This window comes from Felis catus, chromosome A2 (assembly GCF_018350175.1).
Source record: "Felis catus isolate Fca126 chromosome A2, F.catus_Fca126_mat1.0, whole genome shotgun sequence".
Lineage (NCBI taxonomy): Eukaryota > Metazoa > Chordata > Mammalia > Carnivora > Felidae > Felis > Felis catus.
This window is the reverse complement of record NC_058369.1, coordinates 28,591,123-28,617,713: the sequence shown is the minus strand read 5'-3', so window position 1 is coordinate 28,617,713 and position 26,591 is coordinate 28,591,123. Positions and strand designations below refer to the sequence as shown.

General features: G+C 38.6%; 1 protein-coding gene across 7 annotated transcripts in view; it reads left to right on the top strand.

Moving 5' to 3' along the window:
- FHIT (fragile histidine triad diadenosine triphosphatase) overlaps window positions 1-26,591 on the top strand; it is a 1,423,954-nt gene that overhangs the window by 270,228 nt on the left and 1,127,135 nt on the right. For 5 of the 7 annotated variants that reach the window (XM_045053133.1, XM_045053131.1, XM_023249896.2 and 2 more), the window contains exon 3: window positions 2,052-2,128. The exons of 1 other annotated variant lie outside the window; for it this stretch is intronic. The gene's annotated coding sequence lies outside the window, so the exon portion shown is untranslated. Of the gene's footprint in view, window positions 1-953; window positions 1,044-2,051; window positions 2,129-26,591 lie in introns of all 7 variants that reach the window. One more of the 7 variants, XM_045053132.1, reaches the window with a different exon arrangement.

Genomic DNA, 26,591 nt, shown 5'->3' with positions numbered 1-26,591 from the left:
CTTCTTTTGTTTGAAATTTAGAATTTCCAGTTTTTACTATTATAAATAGTACAGGGGTAAATATCCTTGTACTACATCTTTTTCAGAACTCTTTTGACCTTTTTTCTTCCATTTTGATTCTTCCTTTAAAAGAAATCAGGAAATAACAATGATATAAGTAAATATTTAGGAACTCTCTTCGAACAGAGTCTGGAGGGGAGTTATTTAATATCTCAGATAACTTAAGATTATTGTATAGGATGCAAAATATCTTACTGATTTGGTAAAATCAGAGAAACAATTGGTAAATCCAGACATAGGAGAGAGAAGGAGGGAAGCGACCTGTCTTCTCATGGAATCAATCAGCTGAGTTGGTTGAGTTAAAATGGCTTAATGAGTTTTACAGGTCTGGTTAAGGGGATCTGGCAGTATGTTAATTTTCAGAATACCTTCTGCCTGAAAGTATATTTTCATCTGATAGCGTGTTTCCTTTTGTACAAAGGTTGTCAAATGAGAGTGTGAAGGTAGCTCCTCTCACAACTCACCTGGCAGAATGTATCGTAGGCGTGTTGAGGTTGAAAGGCTGGTACCCACAGCAGCTAATAGCAGAGGCTGCAGGGAGGTGTAGCTTACAGAAGAGTAAAAGGGGAAATGTTGACACAGTCCACTGCCACCCCCACCCCATCACTGCTGTGGTCTTGAGTGTGTGGGGGGTGCCTTTCCTTGTTCGAGAACTAAAAGTAGATCAGCAAAACTGAGCATAGGGCAGAGAGTTTTGGTACTTGCTGAGTACATTACCTCTTATAACAGAGTTTTAAATGTCAATGCTTTTTCTAATGTATATGAGGAATCCTAATTGAAAAGCGGGCCCATATGCTTAGACTATATCTAGCTCTGTTTCTTTTTTTAATACTGCAAAATAAGGTTAATTTTTATGGTGAATATTTTATGGCTCGCTTTCTGTTATGTGCCAGACAAATTGAAGGCAATGGAAACTGATGGGTGCTGAAGATAAAAGAGCAGTGTTGACCTTTTGGTAAATCATTCATCATACTGCTTCATCTGTAAGTGGTTTTCCAGTTGTAGCTCATATTTGCTAATCACTACATTTGACTCTCAATTCTACAGGGGCTGATTGTCTTGTTGTGGATTGCCTTTTCTTTTCTCCCCCCCCCCCCCTTTTTTTTAACTTTGGTTATTGTTATTATAGCTATTTTATTACTATTAGTTCCTCCACCAGAGGGGGCCTGTGGGCAGAGAAATACAGTGGGAATTAATAATTCAGTCTCTTTTTGCCTGTCTTCACTGACTTTTAAGGTTTTTCCTTAATGGCTGAGAGGTACTTTCAGCATTGCATTCACCTCCTTGTTCTTGTTGCCAATGAAATTAAATTACAAGTTGACTGTCTTTGGCGATGACCACAGAATAGTTAACTGGTGGTAATGGTTTAGCACCAGGATGATTTTTGGCTTCCGTGTTGATCAAAGTCCCGTTTGGGAAACCAGAAATGAGAGTAAGAATAGCCTCTTTAATCCTGGGTCAAATACTGGAAAATATGGAATTTATTATGGTGGAAGATAAATTTGATCCTGGACCCAAAGGTGATCCAAGACTGGGCATCTGATAGAATCAACTTCACCAGCACTGTGGGAATGTATGGTTCTTTATTTCTTGATACTTCTAACTGACTCTGGCCATCACTAGAGTTCAGAAGTGTATTCAATAAAGAAGACCCTTTAAGTCTGGATCAGCATACAAGATATGGAGGACAATATGGACATGCTTGTCATCTGGTCTAGGCAAGAGAACATTTACAGAAAATATTTTGCCTTAAGACCCAGAGAAATTGAACCTTGTCCACTAGGGAATCCAACCAGTTAATAGTGCTGTGCTGATTAACCCCACAGGGGTTGTTTCTTAATTTTGTATTTTAGGGTTTGTTAAACTAGGGATTGTGTCCCTTCTCTGGGGACAGAGAATATTTTAATATTTTGATTACAATTAAAATGGAAATTGGAAACACTAAGAGACAGAAACTAATCAGAAGTGTTTCACTCTTCCTTTATTCCCAGTCACTTGCAGTGTCGACCAATATCCATATATTACCTACACTCTGCCTATCTGCTTGAACCAGAGATTCCTGCACTGGGTGAGTGGTCCTTGGCCTAGATTGGCATTGCCCATTTGATTGATGAGGGCAGTTTGACAGAGTTGTTGCTAGTTATGTTGGTACTGAAACTCTAAGAGCACGACTACAATTCCATTCTGGAAGTCTGTGGTGTGTGGTGGGGTGGATGTGGGGGTTCATGACCCTTTTTTATTATTTTATTAAAACACTAATTATAGTTTTATGACTGCAACCAATCATAATACTTTTACCTTATTTTGGATAACAAAGAACCAATGTCTTTATACTCTTTTGTAAAAACGCAAAAAAGCAATAAATACGATTTCTAAAAAGCACCATCTTTTAACAGGGAATTCTCAGAAGTCACATTTTTTTCTTTCTTTGTTAGAGATAGAAAACCAGTCTTTGGGGAAGGGACCCTTAGGTCCCAGAGAAACAGTCAATAGTGACAGTCTATTAATACCAGATTGTTCTTATAGGAAGAAATCATTTTTACATGGTGGAGACATTTTAGTCTTTAGAAGATTTTCTCAAGTGTCTTCCATAATAGTATGGTCCAGAACTTAGTCTGGGAGGAGGCAGAAATGAATTAAAATGGATTTTGGAGATCTTGCTTATTGAAAATGATAATGCTGTCAAGCATGACTTATCTTACCTTCCTTCTCCAGACCCACAAAGTTAACTAGATTCATATCTATCCTGCCCCTTTTCCTCAAGACCCAGAGATTAAGAAGAATTTCCTGCATCTTTAAACTAATTTGTGAATGTTCCCTTCACCTTTTACTCTTCTCCACCATCCAATAAGGTAACCACTAGCCACGTGTGGCTCTTTACATTCAAACAGATTTAAATTAAACAAAGTAAAAAATTTATTTCCTTAGTCACACTAACCTCTTTTGAAGGACTTGATAGGCATCGGTGGCTATCGGTGTCTTATTGGACAGCATAGATATACAACATTTCTATCATCACAGAAAGTTCTGTAAGTGCTGCTCTGATACTCTTAGATATCCACCTAAGGATATCTCTCACCCTCTCATGTGGCCACTGTTTTTTCTCAGTGTCTGAAGTGGACCTGGTGTCCTTCTTCATCTCTGCTGTCACTTACAGACAACTTCTTTTCTCTTTATCCACAGAAGCACCCTCAGGGGAACCTGGGTGGCTCAATTGGTTAAGCGTCCAACTTCAGCCCAGGTCATGATCTCACAGCTTGTGAGTTCGAGCCCTGGGTTAGGCTGTGTGCTGACATCTTGCTCAGAGCCTGGAGCCTGCTTTGGATTCTGTCTCTCCCCCTCTCCTCTGCCCCTCCTCTTCTCACACTCTGTCTCAAAAATAAATAAACATTAAAAAAAAGAAAGCAGGTAGCATCAGATAATCCTACTGCCTAGTTATTGAAAAATTTACCCCCAGCTCACTGACTTTATGCCCATCACCTCCTGCCTTCGTTGTTGGTGAAAATATCCACATAGAAGACTCTTCTCTGGCCTCCCAGTTCCTTCAGTTTCTCACTGGCAAATGTCTTTTTTTCTGCCTATTGGTCATTTCCCAGGCCAGTGGCCCTCAATCTAGGAGGCTTCCCTCTTCTAGAGGGCATTACAATTGTAAGGAGAGATTATTTGCAAATGTAAGAAGTACCACTGGCCCTTAGAGGGCAGGAATTAAGGATACCAAATGTATTTCAGGACCAGGGACAGTCCTACATAATGCAAAATTGTTGCATCCCCAATGTCATAGTGCTCTTGTTAAGAAACATGGTGCTGACCTTCAAAATGCATTTCAAAGCATTTCTCTTTCCATCTGTCTTTCCAAGGATGCCACCTCATGTGCCCACAACATTCCTATTCCAATAGGAGTTCCTTGACTCCTTAGGGCCTCCAATCTATTGACCTACTGCTTTCATGTACTAATGATTATCCCTCTCGTGCCCTCATTTCCCTCCTCACCCAGTTTAGGTGCTGTGATTAATCTCTCCTTTGTCATCTCTGTCACCCTTGTCTGGCATAACTTTTTTTTTCTTTATTTTTAATTTTTATTTGATTTAATTTTTTAATTTACATCCAGGTTAGTTAGCATATAGTACAACAATGATTTCAGGAGTAGATTCCTTAATCTTCTCCCATTTAGCCCATCCCCCCTCCCACAACCGCTCCAGTAACCCTCTGTTTCCCATATTTAAGAGTCTCTTATGTTTTTGTCCCCCTCCCTGTTTTTTTTTTTTTATTTTTGTTTCCCTTCCCTGATGTTCATCTGTTTTGTCTCTTAAAGTCCTCATATGAGTGAAGTCATATGATATTTCTCTTTCTCTGTCTGACTAATTTCACTTAGCTTAATACCCTCTAGTTCTATCCACGTAGTTGCAAATGGCAAGATTTCATTCTTTTTGATTGTGTCTGGCATAACTCTTGACTTTCACTGAGCTTTCTGTCCACTTTGGGCCTGAGTGCAGATGGATGGAGAACAATGCTAAGTCTTATGGACTTACTTTAAATTTATGTGCACTAATTTCAAGTAGATCTTCTGCTCCACTTGGCAGTCCTGACTTATTCACTTAGTACTTCTATTCTCTGAGACAAGTAATTTACACCTTTACCTGTACCTCAAACCTCTGACACCCATCCCCAGTTCTCCCATTCAGCTGACACCCTTATTCCATATTTAACTGGGGAAATAGAAACCATCAGAGCAAACCACCTCACCTCCTCCAGCAAATTTGCATTCCTTCCTGTTTCCAAATACTGGTAAAGGTTCTTTTAATTTGCATGCCGTTACTACTCTGAGCCATATGATGATTCAATTCTCTTACCACTTTTCTCTATTTGAAAGATCTGGAAACCTTCTTTTGTACAGTGCCCCATAACATCATTTGGCTTTCGTTTGATATAAACACATCATTTACATATTAATTCTGCCTTTGTTCTTTTCTCATTAATCCATAACAATTAAAATCGACCATTACTCTGCCACACTATGAGTTTTTATGATGTCATATCAAAGTCTCCATTAATTAAATAACTTCAGAAATTAAAGCCTTATTTGATGACAATATCTTTCAGTTGCAAATCATCTCCACTAAAGGGCACAATGGCAGACTTGGGACAATTTTACCATTAGGACACACCAACCGAACAGCCAGATGTGCTTACTGACACATTGAAAGTTAAAAGCTGTCACTTTGGGTGATCGTTTGGTGCCAGTGACACTGAGAACAGAACAGAGTTGATGAGGGGAAAAAAGGACACACTCAGGCACTGCTATTGGAAAGCACAGCTCAATTATCAGGTTGTCATTTAGATTTTGTGGAACGTTCATTGGATTGAACCACAAATTAAAATAAAAAGTCCTTCCAGAATGTTTGGAGCTGTGAGACTATGTCGTTGGATTTCAGTTTGAGAGACACTGACCTGCAGGGTAAAGTTCAAATTTCTTAGCTTAAAATACAAGGCCCTCATTTAACTGGAGGGTGAATTGGAGTGGAAGGGAGTTAGATTAAGACAGTGAGAGAGAAGTTATTAACGCAGTTGTCGGGGTAAGAGATGAAGAGAGCTGGAGTGAGGAAGAAGTGTAGGAAAGGCAGAGACAGAATCAGAGCTGCATTAGATAGAAATGAAAAAAATAATAGGGGAGAGGGACATACAGCCACATCAGAGGTGGATGGCAAACGGACTCTTTTATATTCATGTTATAGGTAAGGAAATAAAATAGTGGATTGGACATCTTAATTTGGATGTTATTTATAAGTTTTTAAATAAGGATTTTAGCTTAGTTTAAAAGGATATTATGGTTTTTTTTTTAAAAATAAGGATTCACTACCTTACAGCTTTAAGAGAATATAGTTTGCTAATGTGTCTAAATGACTTACCAAGAATAGCTAAATTATGAGCATCAGCTAGATACAGCAGTACTGGCTGTGGTGTACTTGATATGTTTAGATAATCCCTAATTCTGGGGAAATTGTAGATCAATTTGATGGTTGAAATAAGGCCAAATATGTAGGAATCATAATAAATACAAAAATGCTTAATTTTAGCTGTCAGTAGACAAAGATTGTTACGATGGATGGGGAAGGAAGACAGCTATGTACTCTTTATAGACTATTTACAAGGGATACCCCTATTATGGATGGGACAATTGAAAGAAAACAGATGGAAATTGACATAATATTCCTTGCCAATACCTTTCAAAAGAAAGCGTGGATGATGTATTAATATCAGACAAAATGTGCTTTAAAGCAAGAAGTATTATTATGGTTACAGAGAGTTATTGTTTAATGATAATAGAACAATTCACCAGGAAAATATATTAATCCTGGAGGTACATCCTCATTACATGAGCAGCATCATTTCAAAAATATATAAAATAAAAATTGACAGAATCATCATAAGATATTGAGAATATAGGTAATTATAATCAGGAAGATCTAAACATTTTCTCTCAGACACTGATAAGTCAAATAAAGTTAAAAATTTAGAAAGGATAAAGAAGATTTAAAAAATATCACTGGTTAGCTTGGTCAAATGGACATTTACAGAGCTTAGAATTCCATTAGCAGAGAATATTTGTATGTAGAAAGCCTGAACATTGATGAATACAAATTCTATCCCAGAGAAGAAAAAATTTAGAGGCCAAAAACCAGTAGACATCAAAATTTCATACATTTGAAAACTCAAGATCATACTTTCAAATGTTTTTTGAGTCATAGAAAAGTGATGAGAGAAATTGGTAGATGCTTTATTTCAAATCTTATGGGGTATAGTTAGAGGGGTACACAGAAGGAAATTTATAGATTCACAAATTTATATATTAGAAATAAAGGAGAGGCACCTGAGTGGCTCAGTCAGTTAAGTGTCCGACTTCAGCTCAGGTCATGATCTCACGGTTGATGGGTTTGAGTCCCACGTCAGGCTCTGTGCTGATAGCTCAGAGCCTGGAGCCTGCTTCGGATTCTGTGTCTCCCTCTTCCTCTCCCCCTATCCCACTCATGCTGTGTTTCTCTCTGTCTCAAAAATAAATAAACATAAATTATTTTTTAAATAAAAATAAATACAGGAATGCTGGCTATCAGTGAGTTAAGCATTCAACCAAAAAGGTATAAATAGCAGAGTAAACCCAAATAAAGTAAAGTAAGGGATAATATAAAATATTAAAACAAACAAAATAGAATACAAAAGGAATAGTAGAAAAGATCAACAAAGTAAAAGATGATTCTTTGAAAGATTCTCCAAACACATTCACATCTGGCAATCTTGATCAATTACAGAAGCAGAGAGAGAGAGAGAGAGAGAGAGAGAGAATACAAATAGTATTAAAAATGAAAAGGGAGCCCTAAATATAGACTTACTAGACAATAAAAGTCCAAAAGAATATACTATGAATAACTTGATGGTACTATATTTGAAAACATACATTCCAATAAATAAGGGTACTCAGTATCCAGATGATAATACACATCCTAAGCTTATGTCCCAACAAGAGACATAAGAAACATGATATATAACTTGAGTCTGGTGCTTTATCCATCCTGACACACCTCATGTCTAGCTGAGTTGAGTTTGAGTCTGGCTTCCTAGAATAAAAAATCATTCATTCGTACAACAAATATTTATGAACACTTATTGTCTAGTTGGAATTGTGGTGCTGCTAGCTTATACTTTCATGATGGAGGTACATGTTAAACAAATCAATACAAAAATAGATATTCACCATTGTGATAGTGCAGTAGAAAAGGTAAAAGCAGTTTGACCAGGAACCTAATCTCATTAGGGCAAAGGGCACATTAGCAAAGGTTTCCTGAAAAAGTGACATTGAAGCTGTGACCTAAATTGTGAGTAGGAATTATCCAGGCCAGGAAGTCGTACGGAGTCCAAAGACATAGATCATAGAGTGAGACAGTGGAAAGGTATGAGATTCCATTTTGGTAATTGCTGTTGGAATATGGTAAGGGTTTGCATGAGCCAAACGCATTAAATTCAGACATCTCCGTAAAACACAAACACTTGGTTTCATTTGTTAATAGATTTATGTAAATGCTTAAGACTATGATCTGTAGAGAAAGTGTAAAACTGTGGATGGGAAGGAAATAAACCAGCTTCATTCAGAATAGTGATTGCTTCTAGAGAGGGGAGAGCAGAGGACTTCTACATCCATCCCTTGTTAATAGCATTGGATCAAAGGAAGTATGAAGTTAGCCTCAGTCGTGTGTTTGCTAAGTTCTTTATTTAACTGTTGGCCTTATCTGCAGTGAAGCCCTTAATTATAAAACATCAGACAGGAAGTGAAACTAAGAGATGCCATTCTGAAGGCCGTGGTGGTTTATACAGTACTACTCAAAATGGGAAGAGGGAGGTGCTGAAATTTGAGAGTAAGGGTTTAGAACTGCCCTGTCCAACACAGTAGCCACTAGCTGCATATGTCTATTGAGTACTTGAAATGTGGCCAATGTGAACTGAGGCGTGCTGTAAGTATAAATTCTACACTAGATTCCACAGATAATATTTAAAAAAAGAATGCAAAACACCTCCATAATATTTTCACAATATAAATATAATATGTTATTAATATAATAATTGTGTAATATGTTGAAATAAGATTGTAGATAATATTGAGTTACATGAAATATTGTTAAAATTAACCTCACCTGATTCTTTTTACACTTTTTAATGTGGCTCCTGCAAAGTTTACAATCACACAAGTGGCCAAAATCATATACCTATTGGGCAGTGCAGCTTAGAAATTTTGTAGCAGTTTGGCTTTGCCACAACATCCAAGTGCCTCTTTTAATTGGATTTTACAAATTGTATCATCAACCCGCAGCAGATTGGAAAGGGAAAGTACAATCAACTGGTGTTATGTAACAGACGGTTTGCAAAGCTCTGCTTTAAACCATTCATATCTTCAAGGGTGCTTTTAGCTGCTGTGCTTGCTGTAGGAAAATGTATTTATTGTCAGTTTCTCAGAGCTCTGTGAAATAGTCTTAAGGAAGTGACTGTTAAATTTCTTTGGACCCTGAGTATGAGAAAAGTGATTGATAAAGATTTGCTCTCAGATTTGCTTGTATTTATTTTCCATTACATAACTTGTATATTGGAGTTAGACCATTATAATGACTATTGTAAAGAAAACACTTTTTAAAAAGTCCAATCGGAGGATCTATTTGGCATCAGCTAGTGGTTATTTTAAGAATTAAATAACAGAGGATGGGGAAGCTTATATCTCCAATTAGTTACATTGCAGCATTGATAATATACTTAAGTGATTGTCTTCCTTAGGTTTTGTTCTATAAAATGGACTTATTTTCATCGGAATGGACTAGTTAACATTGGACTTCGAGTTTGGCACATGTGAGCTTGTGATTTACAGGGCAATTTTTCTCATCAAAACCTGGGCAGAACCATTTATTTTAAAACCAATATTTATTTTACAATGGGAAGATGGAGCAGATTAAAGGCGCATAAAACCATGATAAATCACCCAATCTTTATCCCATAGAAAATCTTTTAAATGGCTCTTAAAGTAATGGCAGTTAAACAGTCTCCTACAGTTTGTATGTGGATGGTTTTCTAGCATATGGTATAGTCATGTAGATTAAAATCTAATTAACAAGGAATTTATAAATTTCAGATGTGGTCTACGTGATTCTTTTTCAAGAAAAAGTTAAGTGTGTTTTTTTCTTACCCAGGTTTCTGAGTCTCGCTCATGAGTAAAGAGAATCTAGTATGAAATTTTTAGCTGTTTCAGATCAAAGACCCAAGAAATGAAATCTCTTTTAGTTTTTCATTTAACAATCAATTTTTATTTCAAAGTTTAAGAACATGTATATTCATGTTTATTATAGATTATTATGCAGGAAAGGACTTTTTATAACTTATCTCATTTTGTTTGATTTAGTTCCCATTTATATGAATTTCTGTAGTTAAAAATAATGGAGCTACATTTCTCTGATAGTATTTTTTAGTACTGTTCTAATTATAAGTGAAGTTATGTCCCATAGAACCTCCGGACTGGTTAAAGAATGCTAAAGTTTAGAAAATAATTGATAGGGAAAAGATCTGCTTATAGTCATGGTGTGGGGAGTCCATGTCCTATTGTGGATGGTGTCCTATTGTGAATGTTCTGCCTATAGCTAATCATAGACTCTAGGTCCATGGTTGGCCAACCTTTTCTGAAAATGACTATTGTAGGCTTTCTTGGTTTCTGTTCTAGCCATCTGCTGTTATTGGGTGAAAGCAGGCTTAGGCAATATGTAAATGAATGGTTGTGTGCCTACCTGACCCAACAATTCTGTATCTGGGAATGTTCTCTGGGAAATACTCAGAAGTTTGGGAAAAGGAGTGTGTACAAGAATATCTATCATGGTATTGCTTCATGGCATGGAAAGCTATTTATGAGCCCTGGTTAATTAAAAGAAAAGCAACAAGGCTGAACTTAAGATGTGCTCCTGTTTTGATGTAACATAGGTATGTATGTTGGGTTGGACTATGGAAATGCAGAAGAAGGAGTGCATATGTAGTCCTCTTTGGAGGAGATGGATTTCCTATGAGGAGCTTGGACCAATTGCTATGCTATTGGCAAGGCCGTTCCCATCATGGCAATGGATCCAGAGAGCTGCAGCCAGCACGTGTTGTGTTTCCTCTCATTGGTGACGCCATCCTCCCTGATGCAGTTTAACATTCAATTCATCAAATGAACTCCTCTTGTTCAGGTTCCTTACGCATCAAATTGTTGTCTGATTAGGATTTGGCATTGCCTGGAGGACATCTTCAGGAAGGGAACGTTATGGTCATACTGACACCTGTGCAGCAGTTATACTGCAAATTGTAGACTTCTACTTTGACAGTCTGGTTTTATGCCTTGGTCTTCTGAGCTCGTTAACAAAGTCTGCCTCCTGGGAAATGAACTCTGTACTGTGTGCCAAGAACACCAAGGCTCAGAGTGCCCAAAATCTGGTGAAGGACCTTCCTAAGGTATTGATCGATGACCTTCCGTTGGGCCCTTCTACAGACAGCATTCTGTATTTCTGCACAGTGGGATGCTTGAGCCTTTTCCTATTTGAAGTTTTGCTCCTTCCCCTCTCTCAAGTTCTACACTTCTTTGATTGTTCTCTCTTCAGGCTTTGCTTGCTCTGTTTTCCTTCTTGCTTCTTGTCACTTGACAGAAACACAGTGGGGAGAGACTGGTACACAAGAGACATTGCTACTGCTGGTATTTAACTTTCTCCTCGAGTTTTCACTGGATGACATTGATTTCTAGTGCAAAGGGCTCTCAGCTTTGGAGGAGACCTGGGGAGAAGCAGAGTCCCTCAGGCCTGCTGTGAGGCTGGAATCCCCTTGTCCCAGCGACAGGGTTTGGCATTTGTGTGAGACTGCGGGACATTCCCCTAATGCCAGGAGCTTCTAGCAGTGACAACCAGCCCAAGGAGAAGCAGCGACCATTTCTCCACCTGAGGGAGGCAGACATTTTGTGAGCTCACATGATTTTCTCATCAGACTCTGAAACAGCCTTTCACTGTATTTTGATACAAATGCTCAAACTACACATTAGGGATAATTTCTGCCTCGTTTGGAGCACAAGTCAGAATGATCGTATCTCCATTAGAGAAAATGAAGAGGCCTCTGCGTTTCACACTACTTCATTAAAGAGAAAATATTTTCCCAGTAGGCAAAAGCTACTGGCTAAATTCAGCCCCAAATTCAAGATCATTTGTACCAAGAACTCTTATGTCAGCTTCCTTTTTCATGAATTAACATGGGTCTCTGGAATTTACATTTCTTACAAAATGTTTACCCATTTTCCCTTTTTAGCAGGTGAGAGAATCCTAATTCAAGCCACATTCTTCTATAACTTTGGAGGCTGATTGGGGATGAGAGTTCTTTGATTTAAAGAAATCCCCAAAGCGATTGGTAAAACTGCTTACAGAATTTGAGGTTGCACATCTCGAGGAAGATTTAGGTCTGAAAAGTCACAGATCTTAATTCGTGCAGTGTTGATTTCATTACCTTGCTTAGCAATACAGTGAAGTCACTGTTTAAAAGTCGAATGAGTACATTTCCATCAATGAAATGTATCAAGTACCATCAAGTAGTGAAATGGTGTCAAGAAAAATAGCATTTCATTTTTTCTTTCCATTCTTTGTATTGAAAAATATGAAAATTGCCCTCTTTCTTTTTGAGTTAATGCTACAAAAGCTTATAAATTTTACCTTGAATATTTAGATGTTTATGTGAGCATAGCTCAATTTGTAAATCTGAACTCTATCAACACGACAATTAATTTTAGAAAATTGTCGGTAAGCAGACATGCTGGGGCTAGAATAAGATGATTCATTTACCATATAGGCAATAATGCACGTTATAAAAAATCAAGAGATAGTCACATAGAAAGGGAAAAAATGAATGTAGATCAATAATTTAATTTAGCTCTGACCTGGCTAAGTTCTATAGCACGGTTCATAATTTTTCAGTGATAGACCCTTAACATTTTACATATAGTCCTTCAGTTTTGTATTGATCTTCCCTAATGTATTCTTCATTTCACAGGAGGAATAACATCTCTCAAATCTTTAACAAAAACACATTTTTTCAGCCTGCAAATGTTAACCAAAATATGACACCCTATTAACCTTATTTATTCCATTTTCAGAGCAACTTTTTTCCCTGGCTAAATAATTTTAAAATTTAGAAGAGAAATGGGTAGGAAATGAATGACGACTTAGAGGGCAAGTTCATGGAGTTCTCTCTTAGTTAATAGATTCTTAGTCTTTCTGCATTACTTAAATGCTTATTAACACTGGAACCCTGGATGTTCTATGTATAGTGTATATTTATTCCGTGGAAAATTATTAATTTTTAATGGAACTAAATGGCCGCTTGGACAAGGGACCCTAGCTATTAATCAGGAGGCAAGTGATTGACTTTCATGTTCATTAAATATTCAATAAAGTTCATTTATGAAGTCTGTAACACTAAAAGAAAGTTTTTATAAGTGAGTGTGTTTGCACACACTACATTTTAGTGCTATATTCATTTGTTCACTTAACAAATACTTAATATATGCCGTGCGCCATGTACTGCTGATTCAGTGATGAAGCCCGTGGGCCCTGTTGTCATGAAGCTTCCAGGGCAGTGCATGGGACAGACGTCATCAGTGCTATGACAGGAGGTGGAGGGCTACTGAAAAGCTTGGGGGACTCTGTTTCACTTGACTCCCCTCCATGCACAGAAGGTGATTCTTCTCTGCATAAATTTCCTGAGTCTCCTAGAAATTCAATTCAATTCTGATTGCCTTCTGAGAAGATATTTTGTTTAGAATGATGGGATCCTAGTTTCTTAGAGCTTGCAGGGACTATAGAAGTCGCTGCACCCTCACACTCCCCTGCCTCAGCCTGGGCAGGTCCAATGCCCAGAGGGAAGTATGTTCATTTGTGGGACCATTTCTAGACTGTGTGGATTGTTTGAAAGTTCTTCCAAATAATGAAATGAAGCTTATTCCCCTATATACTCTCTTTATTAATTCCAGTTTCCTATTTTGTATAAAATCCTAACATCTTATTTACCCTATTATTTGGTATACTTATCACAATTCTTCATTTATTTGCGTGATTTTATTATGGCTGCGTGACTCCTATAAGATGTGTGTACTCTGACGGCAGAATTGTGTCTGTTTTTGCTCACTGTTATTTCTCTAGCACTCTCGCAGCGCTAGGAAAGGAGTAAATGAATGAACAAACGTTTTGTCCCAAAAAGGCTTTAGGGAAGAAGGTGTGGATTAAAACCTTACCTATTAGTCCATTAACTATTTGACAACACCTGTCATGGTTCTTTCCCTTCTCCAGTTTTTCTCATCCTCAAGTTCAGGTTCTCATTTCTTCGACCTTTCTTTACACAAGACGTGGTGTCTGCTCCTTCTCCCAATGCATCCCGCCCTGTTAATATAAAAACTAATGCCCGTCTCTCACCAGGAGCTTCGGGGAAGTCTTCACAGAAGAGGCACATGTTGATTCTGGATCTTGAAGTGTGTGGACGTGTTCTCCAGGTCAGTGAGGCCAGGAAGGGCATTTTCCAGGGTGCATCTGGACCAGTGTTATCAAAACATTCCTTCAGCTTGCAGTTTTTTACCAGGCCATCTGCCTTCTTAGTCGGGTCCTCTTAGGGGAATTGTTGCTCTTTTTTTGCCCATCGTCCTCATGAACTTCACTATTGGTTCACCTTTCTCACTTCCTGGCCATTGCCTCGCCCTTGCCAGAGCAGCCTGAGATTTAGAGGTGACTTTAGGGAGTTAGTCTGGGTTCAAGTCTGGGTTTCACCCGTGTTTTTCATGGCCTGAGGCGTGGTAGGGGACCTCTGTGAGACTTAGTGTTGTCTTCTTTAAAATGAAAATAATAGGGTGCTTGGGTGGTTCAGTTGGTTAAGTGTTGGACTTTGGGTCAGGTCATGATCTCGAGGTTTGTGGGTTCAAGCCCCACATTGGGCTCTGTGCTGACAGCTCATATTCTGGAGGCTGCTTCGGATTCTGTGTCTCCCTTGCCCCTCCCCTGCTCACACTCTATCTCTCTCGAAAATCAATAAACATTAAAAAAATGAAAATAATAATGCTCACCTTATAAAATTATTGTGAGAATCACCAATAAATTACATGTGAAGTACCTGACATGTAGTAAGTTCCTAACACACTGTAACTCTGATCCTTGCCCTGATCCCTTCTAGTGAACTGCTGTAACTCACTTCCAGTGGTCTAGCCCTCTGTGCAGAAGCCCCATGGAAACCCCATCAGTGGTCAATAGAGGTGCAACTGTTTCAATTTCTTCGTGTGCACAGCTCATGGCTTGGTGTCTCCATCTTTGTTTCTTTCAGCCTCCAGGCTTGTGGGATCTGGTGATTTTTTTTTTTTTTGATTGGGCTGTCCAGGAATCAGATTTGACACATTCTTCCTTTAATTTCTCTTATTTTGGGTCTCCATTTCTCCTGGTGTTACAAGGGCCTGGATTTCTTCTGTCTTGTCTCTCTTAGCTTCATCTGGGTAACTGACATACTCATTTCATTCTGGTCAAGATTTCTCTCAATAGGTTTATTGCAGATTGCTGCAGCTGCAATCAGTGTTTACAATCTGAGGACAAGTTGGAGATTAAGGCTTGTCATCACTATTTAATTAACCTCAAATTAAGCAATTTCTGGTCCCATTCCATGCCCTTCCACAAACTCGAGAGAGCCATTGAAACGGTGCCTGGAGTCCTAATAGATTCCGGTGGGCACCCCTGGAAAGCAGGGACCAGCTTAGCAGCCACTCTGAAGAACAGCCCTATTTGATCCCTACTCAGGTGCCCAAGGACTGAAGCTAGGCAGCTTTGAAGTGTATGTAAAGGGAGGGGAATAAAGGGGAGCAGTCTTGTAGTTCTAGGAAGCACATAGTCTGTGAACTTGCAGAAAGGAGGAGCCAAGAAGTGTCTAGAGAAAGAAAAAAACCCCTCTCTTCCTAATATTAAAAACCAACATTGTTGTACATATTACAGAAATAGTATATGCCAATAGTAAAATTATAAAGGTAATTGAAGAAAAGAAAAGAAGAAAGTAAATTTATCCAAATTCTTTCTCTTCACACCTGCTTTTAAGGCTTACTTGAGCTGTTCCATTTGATAGCCACTAGTCACATGTGGCTTCTGAATATTTAAAATGTGGCAAGACTGAATTGACATGTGCCAAGTATAAACTATTCACACCAGATTTCGAAGGCTTCGTATAGAAAAAAATTAATCATCATTATTTTGGTGTGTTGGGTTAAATCAAATACCATTAAATGAATTTTCACCTAATTCTTTTTGCTTTTTTAAATGTGAGTACCAACACGTTAAAACTACAAATGTGCCTTGTATTATATTTCTGTTGGACAGTGCTATTTTAGAGCTTTTTCTTTGCATATATAAAATATTTTTAGAGAAAACTGGATATTCTATGTATCATGTTGTATCTTCCTTTCTCAGTTAATGATAGGTTGTGAATATGTTCATGTCATGAAATATGTGATATGGCATTGTTTTTAATAATTTTTAATAGTTCATTATATTGTGTGCCTCAGTTGATTAATCCAGTCCCTTCTAGTTGAACACTTAGGTTATTACCATTGAAATTTTTTCAAATTATTCATGAATGTACTTCCAACTATATATTTGGCTTCATCCTTAATCATGCTCCTAGGATTTGCTTCTGGAAGCCAATTAATCCAGTCACAGACTTGTTTGTGGTGGTTAAGCAAATTGCCATATAGAGATATGGCACTGATTGATACTTGCTTGGGAGGTTTATGAGCGTACTCATTTCACTTCACCTTTATCAACACCAGTTATCATCGTTCTTTTTTTTTTTTTAATTCTTCATTATTTTTTTTTGTTAAAGTATAGTTGACATACAATGCCACATTAGTTTTAGCCGTACAGCATGGTGATTCGACGAGTCAATAGGTTATGTTGTGCTCACCCCAAGTATAACTACCAGGTTTAACCATTCAATGTTATTTCACTACCATTGACTATATTCTCTGTGCTGTACCTTTCATCTCAGTGACTTATTCATTCCATAACTGGAAACCTATATCTTCCACCCTTCACCCATTTTGCCCCTCCCCACCCCCAACCCCTCTACCCTGGCAACCAACAATTTGTTCTCTATATTTATCGGTCTGTTCAGCCTTTATTTATTTGTTCATTTGTTTGTTAGATTCCACATGTTCTTAATTCTTATTTTAATGAGCAGCATTGTTATGGGTTTGCTCATCAAATTAATGAGTCTTAGACTTGGTAGCTTCTCTACGGTCCTGCAGATACTTCAGATGACTTTCTTTTTTTTTAAAAAAAATTTTGTTTTTCAACGTTTATTTATTTTTGGGACAGAGAGAGACAGAGCATGAACGGGGGAGGGGCAGAGAGAGAGGGAGACACAGAATCGGAAACAGGCTCCAGGCTCTGAGCCATCAGCCCAGAGCCCGATGCGGGGCTCGAACTCACGGACCGCGAGATCGTGACCTGGCTGAAGTCGGACGCTTAACCGACTGCGCCACCCAGGCGCCCCCAGATGACTTTCTTTTATCCAGCAGCTACTGAGCATCCCTCATATGTCCAACACCGTCCAAAGATTTGTAGAAGACACGGTATTAGATTTCTAGAAATTCCTTATATTGAATATTTAAGTTGGAAAAGAAGAAGAAATAAGTAGGGCATGGACCATGTGAGTCTCATTTACTATAATATTCCCAGCACCACAACAGCATGCATGCTGTATGCTAGATTCCCAGTAAATATCATTGAATAAATTCACAAATAAGTATATGATCATGTTTACACCCATGATAAGGACAACAAAATAAAGAGGAGATGATTTTAAGATAGGGGCAATTAGGGAAGGCTGTCTGCCATTGTTTTAACCCAAAAGAAGCCAGGGGGCACGGGAGCTGAGTCTGCCGAGGGCTGCAGGAGAGAGGCCACCAACAAAGCAGACAAAGGATCAAAAGGGGCAAATGGGGAAAAGGCAGGACACCAGCTCTGATACCTACTCTTTAAGGCACTTACTTTTCTGAGCTGTGGCTTCCTCCTCTGTCACATGTGCATAATAATACCTACCTCAGAAGGTTGTAATGGCAACAAATTAAGGAGAGCACTTAGGCATCTTTTCAATATTTCTATTCATCAGTGGCTTAGCTATATCAACTTCTTACTTTCTCTTCATTTGTCATTTCTTGTAAGTTAATCAGGAGGGAAAACAGAGGATAAACTTACCCAGTTAGAGCTGCACCTTCTATTTAGACTTGAAAAGTTCTATACACCCTAGTGAGGTGGCCACTTGCATTCTGAATTGTGCATATCAAACCCTTCCACTCTGCTAAAACTCTGTAGAATTTTTCATGTAGTTGGATAATTAGGCCACATGCTGTTGGCTCTGCTCAAAAATGGTCATTTAAGTGTCTTTTTATTATTTTTGGCATCCACTGGGAAGTTTAAATAGCCACTGCCTGTGTGGTTTCTATATAGTCTTTAAAAAATGCTGAAATTGAACAGAGTTTAATAAAATTGCTGGACTGTTAGCTCTAGCAAGCTCTCCCAGAGATAAACCTGAAAAAACAAACCCCAAACCCCAAAGTAAATACTTCTGTAAATCAGGGACTTTCACAAGTGTTCTCTGGGGAGTGTCATCTGACTCATATGGAATAACGTTTACAAGCAAGGGTGGAAGCTGGCAGCTTCTGAGCCGATTTGACCCTTTCATTCTCCTTTGCTTAACTGAGATCTGTACTGAAAATGAGCGGCAGCATTTGGAACTAAGGGACCCTGAAATATCATCTCCCTAATTTTTACATAGAAAAACGAATAGTGAGATCATGCAAAATAAACGAATATATTCTCCAAGTATATGTATTTCTTAAGTCTCCAAGCCCTTTTTAGGGAATGTAATTTTTAAAGGAATAAGGTCTCACAGAAGAACAAATAAGGTCTCAAAGAAGAACAGTATATTTATTACACCTTTACAAGGTCCTAGTCACTATTTAAATTGCTTTATGCATATTATCTCATTTAATCCTCACAGCAGCCCTATGGGTAGATAGCGTTTTCTTCATTTTTCAGGTAAGCAAAGTGAGGTTCCAAGAAATGTGAGGTTCCAAGAAATGAAGCCAAGATGATTTGCAGTCTCTTGTTTAGTAGGTAGCAGAGGCAGGGTTGAAATACACAACACGTGAGTCCGGAGCTGAACTCTAAACGGTGGTTCTGTGCCATTGCTTTCTTAAATGTTTCTGGAGTAACCTGAGAATGTGAGGAAATTTTGTTAAAGATAATAGCTTAGATAAGCCTATGTGGGAGATTCAGGTATGGCTTTTATTCCTGCAAATTACCTGCAGATTTCAGCCATGTTCTTTGGTTTATTACTAGAAAACACGTTCTTAATGGATCTCAATATCACATCTAAGACACTAGTTAAGCTAAAGGTGTTTGATGGCCAAGGAAGCAGGATGTTTACTGAGCATTCAGTTCATATTAATGATTTTTTATTTTTAACAGCCAAATGTTATTTAAAAATGTGACTTATACTAGTTAAGTCATGTGTTGAAAGGTATCTTTAATTGCACTTTTATTGACTCTGAGAGGATGCAAAGTGGATTCCACAATTTTAATTAACCGTTCCTCCGCTGACATTTCATTACTGGTTTCAGACGTGAGAGAAGATGCTAGAGGTACCTGTCAGAATTTTTCTGTACAGAAGCCAAGATGGAGAAATGTTAGAGTGTCTTAGTAATTAGAGAAGAAAGGCAAAGAAAGGAAGGGCATAGCTGTTGGCTTCACCTGTTACTAACATAGTCAGTAAAGAAAACTGCCATCATTTTAGGCAAATTGTTAAAATTGGAGCAGGTAGCAGACCAACTGAAATTAAAGATAAAGAAATCACTTCCTTCAAGTATTATTTTTATATTACAAAAACGGGATCTTTCTCCTGAAAGTGAGCGCCTCCCAGAAGCCAGATATCTTTACCTGAAAGGGTTTCTGAGGATTTTCTGTGAGTCAGAAGAGGCAAAAATGTGAAGGTCAAAGATAATGGGTCCCCATCTAACACCGGACTGATTTGCCAGGCACCTAGGACACATTTTTATTTCTTTTTTTATAGTCAAAGCCAGCGAGAACACTGTGGAGTTTAAACACAGTTTCTGTCTCTGGTGCCCCCATGGGCAGATGAAGGTAAGGAGGCCAATTTATCCAGCAAATGTGCCCAAGCACATAATTACCTCCCTCGACATCTGATGAAACTTTGCCACATCCCCCCCCAGAAAATCTCTGGGCTGTCCTTTCGAGCCATTTGCAGAGATCTCTCCAGGACAGGCATGCTTATTTATTTATTTCCATTTTGAGACCTTCACCTTTCCAGACTCTCTTTTAAGGTTTGCCTCCTGTATAATGAATGGAGACAGCAGGTGTTTCATTACCAGGTATCTCCCTGCTGCAGGCGCTGCCTGGAGAAGTTTCTCTCTGTTTGGCTTGCAAGCCTCATTTATTTTCCTGAGCTTTCTAATGTGGGCTGAGCCTGGCCGACTCCATTATTAAATTACCATTATTACACTCTGATGTCTTGGCATGATCAGGGGCTGAGCTGGAAAGGTTAGTGTTGGATGGGGAACATGTTTTCTCCCTTTCTTGCGTCGTCCCAAATGGATCTTAGCTGACTTGCTGGGTCAGTATCAGCACCAAGATTCTCTGAAGACAAGGGAAGATTTGACCACATCTGAGGCATTTCTCCTATTCGGTGGAAGGAATGGGCATTTCACTTTTCAGTAGGTTGATTTGATGTGGGATCAAGTGGACAATTCATGATTGGAATTTGGGGGGGAGTAGGGGGTTAGCATTTGACATTCAAAATTATTTGACATTTTAAAAGTTATAATGTCATTTTAAAAGCTATAATATCAGTAATATATTTGCATGTAACTCATTTATGGTTTACACAAGCTTTCAAAGACTGTCAATTCTCAGCAGAGAAGTTATAATTAAAAATAGTTTATTGCCACTTCAAGCCTCCTTAAATTAAGGCACTGCTCTTTACTTCTATTTTTCTGCCTCTCACACTCTTAATAATCAACCTAGCGTTATCTGCAACAGTAAGAGTTATTGTTGTGCTTCTTATTTTAAGTGTTTTCTCCTTCATCACTGTGTATCCAGTGCCAGCTCAAAACTGGCATGTAGTGTGTGCTCAGTACATTCCTGTTGAAGGGATGTGTTCCTGCTGCTCCTGGATTGTGCGTTCTGACTATCCTGGGATATGTTTCATCACATGCACTCTGCTGGCTCCCATCTCTGGAATTTGACCCACCTCTCAGAAATGTCCTTTGCCTTTCAAGTCTTAGCCCTTTTTACATTGCTTCTTTTGTTTATTTGTGAGTTTTCTTCTCCTGTCCTTATGTGAGCACGGTTCCTGGTAGCTGTTAGGTACTCAGGAAACACCATAATGAGTGAATGAGTTACTGAATGACTATCCATGTCTACAGTTAACTCAAGAAAAAATTATGTGTGACATGTTATAACCCATTTTTGTAACAACTCCAAACTCCTCAATCACTCCCCATTCCCTTTAGCAGTGGTTTTCTAAATCTGACAATCTGATCATGGGACCATGTCTTTTCCCTGCTTAAAGTCCTGCATGGGGTTCTCATTATCCTCAGGAAAAAGATAGTTCAAGCTCTTTATTTATTTATTTATTTATTTATTTAAATTTTTCATTATATTTTTTTTCCACTTTTTTTTTTTAATTTATTTTTGGGACAGAGAGAGACAGAGCATGAACGGGGGAGGGGCAGAGAGAGAGGGAGACACAGAATCGGAGACAGGCTCCAGGCTCCGAGCCATCAGCCCAGAGCCTGACGCGGGGCTCGAACTCGCAGACCGCGAGATCGTGACCTGGCTGAAGTCGGATGCTTAACTGACTGCGCCACCCAGGCGCCCCCATTATATGTTTAAAATTTTTTAAAATTATTTTTGAGAGAGAGAGAGAGCTCTTGAGTGGGGAAGGGGCAGAGAGAGAGGGGGACAGAGGATCTGAAGTGGGGCTCTGTGCTGATAGGGGCTTGAACTCACGAACTGTGAGATACGACCTGGGCCAAAGCTGGATGCTTAACTGACTGAGCCATCCAGGCACCCCTTTATTTATTTTTTTGATACAGTTTATTTATTTATGTTTGAGAGAGAAAGAGAGAGAGAAAGAGAGAGAGCAAGCAAGCGCAGGGGAGGTGCAGAGAGAGGGAGACAGAGAATCCCAAGTAGGCTCTGTGCTGTGAGCAGAGCCTGACATGGGTCTTGAACTCAAGAACTGTGAAATCGTGACCTAAGCCAAAACCAATAGTTGAATGTTTTACTGACTGAAACACCCAGGAACCCTTAATTCAGGCTGTTTAAACAAATTTTAAAGCCTTATTTATTTAATTTGAGAAAGAGAGAGCACAAGTTGGGGAGAGGAAGAGAGAGAGAATCCCAAGCAGGCTCCAACCTGACAGTGCAGAGCCTAACCCAGGGCTGGAGCTCAGGAAACATAAGATCATGACCTGAGTCCAAACAAAGAGTTGGACACTTAACTGACTGAGCTACCCAGGCACCCCTGATTCAGGCTCTTGAAACATGATTGAAAGTTCTACCTCTCCAGCCCCCTTTCCTCTTTCACAGCTTGATCATCCCGTTCGCTGAACCTGTGATGTTTTCTCTTCCCCAGAGCTGTGGCAGTTTGGATTCCCTCTGTTGGGAGCACTTTTCCCGCACCTCTTTCCTTAGCTAATTCCTGTTGTGCCTCAGGTTGGCCTCATTTTAGATATCACCTTCTTCTCTAGGTCGCCTTCCAACACTACCGCCATCACCGACCTCTGCCACCACCACTGTGTCCAACACCACCATGATCTGCCTCTAATGGTCTAAATAATTTTCCTTCTTTGTATGCCTTTGAGATATTTTATCAATAGAACAGAACAATATGGGTTTTTTTGGCCAAGTCATATAGAGTATTAAGTTAATGCAATTTCAATTGAGAACTTCTGCAATTTTCAGCTCTTCTTCTGTAAGCTTCTCTTGAATGCTTTGGTGATCAACATACCCCTCTCCCACCCCACTGCACACATACACAATCATTGCAGGCAAACACTATGCTAAGAGCTGTACATACATTTGTTCGTTTGCTTCTCAGACCAGCTTTATGGTGAATACTGCTATTATCCCCCATTTTATTGAGCAAGCTATGTTTAGTGACCTAAGAAACGCACGCAGCTAGTGAATGGAAAGCTGAGGTTTAAGTCCAGCCCATCTGTACTCTTCACCTGTGCAGCCCCAAGCCCAACATACAGCTAGTGATTGGACAGTGGTAAAGACATACCCAGCAGATATTTGAAAATAGTTTTGTTTGTGTGCTGGGTATCTTCCATTATCACGTCATATCCATTTTCTACTCAGCTGGGTACCTGGTGGGTTCTCCTCTGTGGACTTTATGAATGGAGTCCTCCCTTAGTCTGAGGTACCACATTAACCTTTCATTTACCCCCACGATTATTGCACCTTTGCAGATAGTTCCGCACCTCGCCCCAGCTGAGTGTTTTGGGAATCATGTTTCCCCCCAGATCCTAATGGACATAGTAGATGGTTTTTGTTTTGTTTTAAATATAGCTATAGTTATGGTTGAGGTTTTATACTTCACATACAGTATGAAGCTGTATTTATTTATTTATTTACTTATTTATTTTTACTTTGTTCTTCAGTTGGTATAATGGAATTGAAGATTGTTACATTTCATGCTGTCTTGAAAATAACAGACATGCCACACTTACATATAAAGGACATTTCCAAGGAATTTGGCTTTGTAACAAATTGGGAAACTACAGGCCTACATAATATATTTCAAAATCTTTAGTCTGCCACTTGCCTCTTGCATTTTGACAAGAGTCTACATTTCCATTCTTCTCTGCTGACCCTCCTTTCTTCCTTTAAAGATGGGCCCTGCTGGGTCTGGGCAAGTGGTGTGCCAGCCACACCATGATTGACTTAACGCCTGGCTTTAAAACAACTCACTTCTTTTACTTAAATAAGTTTATAGATAGAGAAACTGATATGTTATTCCCTAAATACAAAATACCCCACCTCACCATAAATAGGGAAGTAAAACTTGAGTGAAAAATGCAACAAAAATAAAAATATGTTATTCAGATAAACAAGTGTAAGAAAGATGTTTGGATACATTAGCACTAATTAATACTTTCTCGGTGAATGATTTCAGAAAATTAAAAGAGAATTGAAAAGGACATAACTTTATTAGTTTTTGCTCTGTCCTGTCAGTGGACCAGGGTTTTCTGCCCTGAAGTTGGGCAGAAACTGGTATAATTGATGTTTTTGTCCATCCTGTGTGCTTACCTAGAATGTCCTCCACTCCTGGTTTCCTTTTCCAAATCCTCTCCATTTTTCTTTCTGAAATTTTCCTTCTCCTTGGAACCTCTTGACATTGACTGTCTGTTCTACTTCTGTGGACTTCTGATTGTTAATATTTTGATTTATTATTTCAATAGTTTGTATTATATATATGTAGTTATATATATACACATATAACTATTATATGTTATATACATACATACAATGTAATAAATGTTATATACATAATATATAATAAGCCCATATATAATTAAAAGTCCACTAAATATTTGACGAGTTGAATGAATTTCATCCAAAGTAAGTTAAACGATATTTCTTCAACTGTGTGTTTAAATCACAATCATAGTATGATTTTGTGTCTGGTTGGGATGCACAATTTGTATTTTTCCTTCTTCTTGCCTTCATAGAAATTACATTCTAGCAGGGGCCATAGATAATAAATTGATAAGCATATTACTACACAATATAACGTAAAGTGGTGTAAGCATGCGTCGATAGAGTTTTTGGTTGCCTTTTAGATTGAGTGGTCAAGGAATCCCTCTCTGATACAAGGTGACATTGAAGACAAGTGTGAAGGAGGGAGGCATGCATGTGAATATCTGGGGAACATGCATCCCAGCTAGAAGCTGGGTCTTGCTGAGGATCTGAGTTGGGACTGTGCTTGATGGAGGTCCCTGGGGATGAGAAGGTAGCATTGGGTCAAGTCCTTGGAGGGGTGCCAGGGCTAGATTATGCAGGGCCTTTTCAGCCATGGTAAGGCTTTTAGATTTTGAGGAAGAAAGGCGCTGGAGGGCTGAAAGGAAGGAAATACCTGATTTATATTTTTGAAAATTCATTTCAGCTGCTATGGAGAGAAGAGGCTGAAGGGGACAAGAGGAGAGGCAGGCAGGCAATTAGAGGGCTGTGGCTGTGCGACGGGGGAGGTGAACATGGCTTGGAGCTCATTGATCCTAGCGGATGAAGTGAGAAGCAGCAGGATTAGGAATAAATTCTGAGGGTAGTGCCAACCCTGTCATGCCTTCTAATTTATTTACTACTGTATCATGCTTTCAGAGTAGCATTCTCCACTGGCACTTATGTTCATCTTACAATTCTATTTAGGATTTAAATTTGTTTTTCTATTTACCGAATATTCTTTTATTTATAGTTGTTTTTGAGATGACACTTAATGACTCCTTAGTCAATGAAAACCCAAGTTCTATCTGGGGCTGGAATGTGTCCCCATCATGAATTTATTTATCCATCTTTTCCAAAAGGGATTGCATTTTTGTATTCATTCTTGAATCCTGTGTCAGAAATGTTGTCATTTCCCCAAATGACTACTTGGGAGGTGGAATTTTTTTAATGCTATTCTAATTTTGTATCCTCTTTTAATACCTCCATCTCTACTTTGTATTACAAACTTCATCAGACCACTGCATGCTATTATAGCTGTCGTCACCACAGGGAGAAAATGACTAATTGAAGCTGCCTATTGATATAATAGAGCAGGTTGTGACACTTGGCTAGAATGCTAGCACGATGGGCTCCAGCTGATGTTATGTAAAAATATTCAGCCATGAAATATGCACTTGCGGATGGCTTTTTGCAGATGTCTGCAGAATGCAGATAATCTGTATTCTGAGGAGGTTTGCAAATTAAAGATCTATCTGACCAGTTAGAATTATATCACAGTGAGGACAGAGTAGTGCGGTGGGTAATGAAATGGCCTTGGGTCTTGGACAATAATCATTATAACCTGCCTCTACGTACAATTAAAAATAGATGGTATTTACCCCCAGCCCCATTTTAGAGGGAAGGGATCAGTTGACGGAAAAATGATAATGAACTTTTGGGTTTTTTGGAATTCCTTCAGTGGAAGCTCTGTTGGTATCAGGGATGGAAGTATAAATTGGTACACTGTCTTTGGAATGCTATTTGATCATAACTGTCAAAATAAGATACATGAAACTCTTTGACCTAGCGGTTTCATTTCTAGTCTTTTATCTTCAAAATATGGTCATGTAGGTATGCAAAAATCCATGTGCAAAAATATTCTTCATGGCATTTTGTCTAACAACAAATGATTCAAAACAGCTCAAGTGTCCAAGCATAGGGGGTTAGGTAAATAAATTGTAGAATGTCTATACTTTGTAACACAATGAAGCCATTACAAAAAAAGTATCTATATAGAACCATCTCAATGATATCCATTAAGTGGAAAAAGGGTTAGAATATACTATCTGTTGCCATAGGAATTTAAAATATGTGTGTGTATATACATGCACACTGATATATGTGTGTTGAAGACTGTGCAAGAGATTGTCAACAGCATGGATGGAAAGGCTTATTTCTTACTGTACTTTTGGTATTGTTTAAATTTTTACTTTGTGTATATATCATCTGTTCAAAAATTATATTAAGAAAATTGTAGAGATGGTATATTGGTATCTTTTAGTCCCTGACATAAAGATGTCTTTGGTTGATTCTGGGCTGTATTGCACCTGAATTTTGTTTTGAGACTGTTTCTCGGTATGGGATTTTATAACTTCTAATAGAATACCTTTTATTAGGATATCATTGCACTGACAC